This window comes from Garra rufa, chromosome 3 (genome assembly GCF_049309525.1).
Source record: "Garra rufa chromosome 3, GarRuf1.0, whole genome shotgun sequence".
NCBI classification, from domain to species: domain Eukaryota; kingdom Metazoa; phylum Chordata; class Actinopteri; order Cypriniformes; family Cyprinidae; genus Garra; species Garra rufa.
This window is the reverse complement of record NC_133363.1, coordinates 61,429,063-61,438,335: the sequence shown is the minus strand read 5'-3', so window position 1 is coordinate 61,438,335 and position 9,273 is coordinate 61,429,063.

The window sequence follows — 9,273 nt, the reverse complement described above, 5'->3', positions numbered from 1 at the left end:
TTTCTGAAAGATCATGTGACATGTAATATAAATTACATTTTAATATGTATTCAAATAGAAAACTTACGACAGTGTTTTAGTGTCAAATAAAAAAAAACATCGAAAATTATGAGAATAAAGTCGAAATTTCCAGAATAAAGTTGAAATATTTCGAGAATAAAGTCAAAATGTTTTTGGAATGAATTCCAAATTACAAGAATAAAGTAAAAAAAATTAATAAAAATATAATATAAATAAAATAAAGAATAAAGTCGAGATGTTTTTTCGAGAATAAAGTCGAGACGTTTCAATAATAAAGTGGAAAAGTTTCGAGAATAAAGTCAAAATTACAAAAATAAATCTGAATGTTTCGAGAATAAAGTTGAAATTTTGAGAATAAAGTTTAAATGTTTTGAGAAAAAAAGTCAATGTTTCGAGAATAAAGTCAGTGTTTTGAGAAAGTCTAAATGTTTCAAGAATAAAGTTGAAATGATCAAAAACAAAGTCGAAATGTTTTGAGAAAGTCTAAATGTTTTGAGAAGAAAGTCTAAATGTTTCAAAAATAAAGTTGAAATTTAAAAGAATAAAGTTGAAATGATCGAAAACAAAGTCGAAATGTTTTGAGAATAAAGTCGAAATTATGAAAATTAAGTCAAAATGTTTCAAGAATAAAAAAAAAGAGAATATAGTTGAGGTGTTTCGAGAATAAAGTATTAAAACCTTAATCTCGTAATTGCTACAAATGAATTCTCATAATTTTGACTATCAAAATATTTTGACTTTATTCTCTAAACATTTCGAATTTATTCTCGAAACACTTTAACTTTATTTTCGTAATCTTCGTTTTTTTTTTTTTTTTTTTTTTTTTTTTTTACATGGCACTAAAATGCCTTCATAGAAAAGTTATTTTAAATTGCAATAACATTTCACAATGTTAGTGATTTAATGCAATTTTTGAATTACAGCATTTGGTCAGCATTAGAGACTTATGTTAAAAATATTTTTAAAAATCTTACATTTTACTAAATGTGAATGGAGATGAATGCTATCAAGCTCTATTAAAGACAAAAAACTGCATACAAGTATCCTAAAAGATATTCATATGACTTGTGTGCTATATTACAAATTCTTTTGAAGTCATAAAATGCTTTATATGTGGGGAAAAATATTTAGAAAAAAACTAGCTTGACCAATGTGGTCACTATTTACTTTTTATTCTATAAGCAGCCAAACCTTTAAAAGTAATAATACTAAAAGTTTTGAGTGTTTTAAATCAGTTGATATTTCAGTTAATTTGTTTGTAAAACATTTGGCAATCACCTTTTATTGTATGAAAAGGAGCAGCTAAAACTTCTATATTAAATATTTTATCACACTGGAATGGAAGGTCATTGTGGATGGTTATTTATTCATTTATTTATTTGTTAAAAATGTTTGGCATTGACCTTTAATTTTAAATAAATAAATGAATGTTACAATTTAGTTAATTTATCACACTGAAAGTGGAAAGTCAAGCTGAGCACATTGCATAATGCCTATTTTGGTCAATGTAGAAGGTCATTTGAACTTGCATGCATGTATTTGCATATAAAGTTAAGTAGCCTGTGCCGTTCTGAATATATCCGGATGAAATCTTCACCTTCACTGTTTATTTTTCCTTAACCAGATCTTATATTGGCCAAGGCTGCCGATAAAATCTCGACTTAACTTGGTTTATCGGGCTGTAAAGCATGACGGCCGTCATCCCGCCTGAAGATTAATACCATCGACGAGCCATCAAGAGACTTGTGTGCCAAGATGAACAAGATTTTGCTCTTTACTAAAGAGCCACGGCTCGATATTACCAGAGGGGTCGAGAGTGCCTCAGATTACACAGAGCGAGTGAAAGCAGATGTGCCATCATTAACCATCAATACTGCATTGCCCAAAAGGGGGCCCACGGGAGGCCGTTTCCAATCTACAGCTCTCGCTCGTTTTCCCGTCTGTGTGTTTCTGAAAGCCCCTGTAACTCAAGCCCTAAATAAAAGCGCATGGATATTAGGTAATCCGAGTTGTTTTTCACTAGCTGCCGTGGATCTGAGATTTGTGAAACGGGGGCAGCTTGTGTTTTTGTGCGTGTGCAAATGTGCAATACGACCCCCCTTCAGTCTCCAGTTTTTAAAGAACTGCAATCGAGTCTGAAATCAAGCCTGGCCATTCTGCACAGGGCCTCCGAGGGAGTGACGGCTCTCAGAGTTGGATTACGGTGTGTGAATAGGGTCTGTTCCCCTCGGATGGGTTCTCCGCAGAACCCCCGCAGAAAATTCAAAGAAATTCATATACATAAGTGAAGTGTTTAACAATGAAGCTTTACAATATATGTCAGATATGATTTCATTGCATATTCTATAAATGATATTAGTTTGAACTACTTGTACAGATGACATTGTGTTGTTTGATTACTTTGAAATGAAAATAACATTTTGAACAAAACTAATCAAACATTGAGGGACTAATTTATTTCAAGAATATCTATATGTTGGAACAAAATGTATGCAGGGTTGAGGAGTGACTAGTTATGTGTAATGAAATTATGCTATTAAATTACAAAATTAATGTAATTGCAAGTGAGATTCAACACATTCTTTCTGTTGTATGACTGTGTGGAATGTCTTTGAATTGCCATGAATTTAATTCCACTTCCTGTCATTCCAACTCCAATTCAAATTCAGCTTCCTGTGGGTCGGAGTCAATTCAATTCAAATTCCAACTCATTAATTGAATGGCGGCCAATTCTGAAATTCTGAATTGTGCACAAGCCTGGTGGCTTGTATAAATGCAAGCATTGACTAAAGTGTCTGCGAACTGCTCCGATAACCTTGCTGGAGCCGCGCCGTTGACGTGTGCGGTATAGAGGGTCGAAACACACACAGAGCCGCGGCTGCCGTAAACACAAACACTGAATAGAGTGACGATCATCGGTTGACGTGACGGAGCCGCGCCGTAGACGTGTGCAGTGTGTGGTAAGAGATTTATTCAACATACAGCGTAGATAGCTTCACTAGCCTTATGATGGAGCTGGTTTCGGTCATGTAAATAATTAAATAAATTAGCACAATAATGGTAATATCATGTATTGGCGATCTCGCAGGCTGATGATAGGACCAACAATACTGTAGCGTATTATTTACTCACCCTCCATACATCCTAGGTGTATATGACTTCCTGTTTTCAGACGAATGCAATCAGAGTTATATTAAAAATAATCCTGGCACTCCAAAGCTTTAGAATGACATAGACTGGTGTTTCTCTTCATCAGTCCAAACCAAGTCGATCCATTATAAATAGTGTCTTGCATGGCTCTGGGGGGTCAGTAATCCGATGTGTTTTTGTACGAAAAAAAAACCATCCATATTTAAAACGTAAAAATCAGGACTGAAACGCTGTCTACGCTGTTTGCCAATTGCAACACAGTGGGACTGCTAACCAATCACAACACATTTGGTTTTTCAGAAGGTGGACCTTCATCAAACCCAGAACTAATCAAGCCATTTGTGTCAGCCTTGGGAGAAAGCTATTGTAATAATGTAAATTATGAGAAAAAGTATGCGTTTTTCGAACCACCAAGCATGAGAGCATGTTCGAATCTAGTGCACCCCCAAAACAAAATAAAGACTTTGTAAAAAAGCATAATAGGACTCCTTTAAGTCTTCAGCTGACCAGGATTAAACGCTAACTGACAGACGTCGTCTAATTTGGAGCTGTCTTGTACGAGTGGAAAAAGGTGCGATTGTTGGCGAATGGAAAGATGGATTATGACAGTAATCTCTCAGTAAATATCTCGACGTGATTGTTTTGTGTGAGAGTGAGAGAGAGAGCGAGAGAGAGAGCGGTCAAACTGTTCTGCTGTGATTAATTTGGCTGTAGATGTGAAGGGATTACACAGATGTGTCCGTCTTGTTTTGGGACACATTTGCCATGTGTTTGTGTGGATGTGTAAACGCTCATCAGACGCTAAACCCTTCCTCCAATTACCCATCAATCCCTTCTGCACTCGTCCATCATTCCCACATTCCAATTACTCTTCGTTCCATTTGTGGTTAGATAATGACCCTTGTTCTTACAGTTATTTCAGTTCTTTACTTCTGTTGTTCTTTCATTTCTGTCTGTTGTTTTCTGTCCCTCTCTACTTCTGTTGTTCATTCAGTATGTCTCTATATTTTTTGTCTGCTCTGGTTCCCTTTACCATGTCTTTTTGTGTTTTTCTTTCTGTCTGTCATTCTTTTATGTCTGTCTGTTGTTCTTTCTGTCTGTCTTTCTTTTCTAAATTTCTGTCTGTCATTCTTTTTTGTATCCTCTGCTTCTTTTTTCCATATTCCTTTAGCATCTCTCTTTCTTTCTGTTGTTCATTCTTTTTGTCTGTTGTTCTTTTAAGTATGTTTGTTTTTATTTTGTCTGTCTACCATCCTTTTTCTCTGTCGTCTTTGTTCTTTCTGTTTATCTTCCGTTTGTCTTTCTGTTTTTCAGTCTGGCATTCATTTTTTTCTGTCTGTCTGTCTGTCTGTTGTTTTTTCTGTCTGCGTCAGTCTGTCTTTTTCCGTATTTCTGTCTGTCATTCTCTGCCCCTTCAACTACCACCATTCTCTCCTTCCAGTTACCCATAATGCCCCTACAAGCCCCATCCCTCTTGATCCTTCTATTTTGCATATGCAGGGTTTCCCAGACCTTGCCCTGGAGGGCCAATGCGCTGCAGAGTTTAGCTCCAACCCTGATCAAACTCACCTACCTGTGATTTCCTAATGATTCTAAAGACACTGATTAGCATGCTTAGGTGTGTTTGCTTAGGGTTGTTTTTTTTTTGCCTGTCATTCTTTTCTTTCTGTCTGTCATTATTTTCAGTCTCTTCCTGACATCCTTTTCTTTCTGTCTTTCCTTTCTTAGTCATCCTTTCTTTCTGTCGTTCCTTTCTATGTCATCTTTTTTTCTTTGTCACTTTTTTCTGTAATCCTTTTCTGTTGCTCTTTTTTGTCATCCTTTTCTTTCTTTTTGTCGCTCTTTTTATTGTCATTTTTCTTTGTTGTTTTCTTTGTCATCCTTTTCTTTCTTTCTGTCGCTATTTTTATTGTCATCCTTGTCTTTCTGTTGTTCTTTTCTTTGTCATCCTTTTCTTTCTTTTTGTCACTTTTTCTGTAATCCTTTTCTTTGTCATCTTTTTTTTGTTGTTCTTTTCTGTCATCCTTTTCTTTTTTTCTGTAATCCTTTTCTTTGTCATCCTTTCTTTTTGTCGTTCTTTTCTTTCTATCATTTTTTTCTGTAATTCTTTTCTTTTTGTCACTTTTCTCTGTGTAATCCTTTTCATTGTCATCCTTTCTTTTTGTCGTTCTTTTCTTTCTGTCACTTTTTCTGTAATCCTTTTCTTTGTCATCCTTTTTTTGTTGTTCTTTTCTGTCATCCTTTTCTTTTTTCTGTAATCCTTTTCTTTGTCATCCTTTCTTTTTGTCGTTCTTTTCTTTCTGTCATTTTTTCTGTAATTCTTTTCTTTTTGTCACTTTTCTCTGTGTAATCCTTTTTTCTGTAATCCTTTTCATTGTCATCCTTTCTTTTTGTCGTTCTTTTCTTTCTGTCACTTTTTCTGTAATCCTTTTCTTTGTCATCCTTTTTTTGTTTTTCTTTTCTGTCATCCTTTTCTTTTTTGTGTAATCCTTTTCTTTGTCATCCTTTCTTTTTGTCGTTCTTTTCTTTCTATCATTTTTTTCTTTAATTCTTTTCTTTTTGTCACTTTTCTCTGTGTAATCCTTTTTTCTGTAATCCTTTTCTTTGTCATCCTTTCTTTTTGTCGTTCTTTTCTTTCTATCATTTTTTTCTGTAATTCTTTTCTTTTTGTCACTTTTCTCTGTGTAATCCTTTTTTCTGTAATCCTTTTCTTTGTCATCCTTTCTTTTTGTCGTTCTTTTCTTTCTGTCATTTTTTCTGTAATTCTTTTCTTTTTGTCACTTTTCTCTGTGTAATCCTTTTTTCTGTCATTCTTTTCTTTGTCATCCTTTCTTCCTGTCATTCTTTTTTTCTGTCATTCTTTTCTTTGTCATTTTTTCTTTGTTGTTTTCTTTGTCATCCTTTCTTTCTGTCGCTATTTTTATTGTCATCCTCGTCTTTCTGTTGTTCTTTTCTTTGTCATCCTTTTCTTTCTTTCTGTTGCTCTTTTTATTGTCATCCCTTTCTGTCATCCTTTCTTTCTGTCACTCTGTTCATCCTTTTCTGTCGTTATTTTCTTTGTCATCCTTTTCTTTCTTTCTGTCACTTTTTCTGTAATCCTTTTCTTTGTCATCCTTTCTTTTTGTTGTTCTTTTCTGTCACTTTTTTCTGCTGTCTTTTCTTTTTACTGTTGTTCTTTTCTGTCATCCTTTTTTTCTGTAATCCTTTTCTTTGTCATCCTTTCTTTTTGTCATTCTTTTCTTTGTCATCCTTTCTTTCTGTCGTTCTTTTCTTTTTTCTGTCATTCTTTTCTTTGTCATCCTTTCTTTTTGTCGTTCTTTTCTTTCTGTCACTTTTTCTGTAATCCTTTTCTTTGTCATCCTTTTTTTGTTGTTCTTTTCTGTCATCCTTTTCTTTTTTCTGTAATCCTTTTCTTTGTCATCCTTTCTTTTTGTCGTTCTTTTCTTTCTGTCATTTTTTCTGTAATTCTTTTCTTTTTGTCACTTTTCTCTGTGTAATCCTTTTCATTGTCATCCTTTCTTTTTGTCGTTCTTTTCTTTCTGTCACTTTTTCTGTAATCCTTTTCTTTGTCATCCTTTTTTTGTTTTTCTTTTCTGTCATCCTTTTCTTTTTTGTGTAATCCTTTTCTTTGTCATCCTTTCTTTTTGTCGTTCTTTTCTTTCTATCATTTTTTTCTTTAATTCTTTTCTTTTTGTCACTTTTCTCTGTGTAATCCTTTTTTCTGTAATCCTTTTCTTTGTCATCCTTTCTTTTTGTCGTTCTTTTCTTTCTATCATTTTTTTCTGTAATTCTTTTCTTTTTGTCACTTTTCTCTGTGTAATCCTTTTTTCTGTAATCCTTTTCTTTGTCATCCTTTCTTTTTGTCGTTCTTTTCTTTCTGTCATTTTTTCTGTAATTCTTTTCTTTTTGTCACTTTTCTCTGTGTAATCCTTTTTTCTGTCATTCTTTTCTTTGTCATCCTTTCTTCCTGTCATTCTTTTTTTCTGTCATTCTTTTCTTTGTCATTTTTTCTTTGTTGTTTTCTTTGTCATCCTTTCTTTCTGTCGCTATTTTTATTGTCATCCTCGTCTTTCTGTTGTTCTTTTCTTTGTCATCCTTTTCTTTCTTTCTGTTGCTCTTTTTATTGTCATCCCTTTCTGTCATCCTTTCTTTCTGTCACTCTGTTCATCCTTTTCTGTCGTTATTTTCTTTGTCATCCTTTTCTTTCTTTCTGTCACTTTTTCTGTAATCCTTTTCTTTGTCATCCTTTCTTTTTGTTGTTCTTTTCTGTCACTTTTTTCTGCTGTCTTTTCTTTTTACTGTTGTTCTTTTCTGTCATCCTTTTTTTCTGTAATCCTTTTCTTTGTCATCCTTTCTTTTTGTCATTCTTTTCTTTGTCATCCTTTCTTTCTGTCGTTCTTTTCTTTTTTCTGTCATTCTTTTCTTTGTCATCCTTTCTTTTTGTCGTTCTTTTCTTTCTGTCACTTTTTCTGTAATCCTTTTCTTTGTCATCCTTTTTTTGTTGTTCTTTTCTGTCATCCTTTTCTTTTTTCTGTAATCCTTTTCTTTGTCATCCTTTCTTTTTGTCGTTCTTTTCTTTCTGTCATTTTTTCTGTAATTCTTTTCTTTTTGTCACTTTTCTCTGTGTAATCCTTTTCATTGTCATCCTTTCTTTTTGTCGTTCTTTTCTTTCTGTCACTTTTTCTGTAATCCTTTTCTTTGTCATCCTTTTTTTGTTTTTCTTTTCTGTCATCCTTTTCTTTTTTGTGTAATCCTTTTCTTTGTCATCCTTTCTTTTTGTCGTTCTTTTCTTTCTATCATTTTTTTCTTTAATTCTTTTCTTTTTGTCACTTTTCTCTGTGTAATCCTTTTTTCTGTAATCCTTTTCTTTGTCATCCTTTCTTTTTGTTGTTCTTTTCTTTCTATCATTTTTTTCTGTAATTCTTTTCTTTTTGTCACTTTTCTCTGTGTAATCCTTTTTTCTGTAATCCTTTTCTTTGTCATCCTTTCTTTTTGTCGTTCTTTTCTTTCTGTCATTTTTTCTGTAATTCTTTTCTTTTTGTCACTTTTCTCTGTGTAATCCTTTTTTCTGTCATTCTTTTCTTTGTCATCCTTTCTTCCTGTCATTCTTTTTTTCTGTCATTCTTTTCTTTGTCATTTTTTCTTTGTTGTTTTCTTTGTCATCCTTTCTTTCTGTCGCTATTTTTATTGTCATCCTCGTCTTTCTGTTGTTCTTTTCTTTGTCATCCTTTTCTTTCTTTCTGTTGCTCTTTTTATTGTCATCCCTTTCTGTCATCCTTTCTTTCTGTCACTCTGTTCATCCTTTTCTGTCGTTATTTTCTTTGTCATCCTTTTCTTTCTTTCTGTCACTTTTTCTGTAATCCTTTTCTTTGTCATCCTTTCTTTTTGTTGTTCTTTTCTGTCACTTTTTTCTGCTGTCTTTTCTTTTTACTGTTGTTCTTTTCTGTCATCCTTTTTTTCTGTAATCCTTTTCTTTGTCATCCTTTCTTTTTGTCATTCTTTTCTTTGTCATCCTTTCTTTCTGTCGTTCTTTTCTTTTTTCTGTCATTCTTTTCTTTGTCATCCTTTCTTTTTGTCGTTCTTTTCTTTCTGTCACTTTTTCTGTAATCCTTTTCTTTGTCATCCTTTTTTTGTTGTTCTTTTCTGTCATCCTTTTCTTTTTTCTGTAATCCTTTTCTTTGTCATCCTTTCTTTTTGTCGTTCTTTTCTTTCTGTCATTTTTTCTGTAATTCTTTTCTTTTTGTCACTTTTCTCTGTGTAATCCTTTTCATTGTCATCCTTTCTTTTTGTCGTTCTTTTCTTTCTGTCACTTTTTCTGTAATCCTTTTCTTTGTCATCCTTTTTTTGTTTTTCTTTTCTGTCATCCTTTTCTTTTTTGTGTAATCCTTTTCTTTGTCATCCTTTCTTTTTGTCGTTCTTTTCTTTCTATCATTTTTTTCTTTAATTCTTTTCTTTTTGTCACTTTTCTCTGTGTAATCCTTTTTTCTGTAATCCTTTTCTTTGTCATCCTTTCTTTTTGTTGTTCTTTTCTTTCTATCATTTTTTTCTGTAATTCTTTTCTTTTTGTCACTTTTCTCTGTGTAATCCTTTTTTCTGTAATCC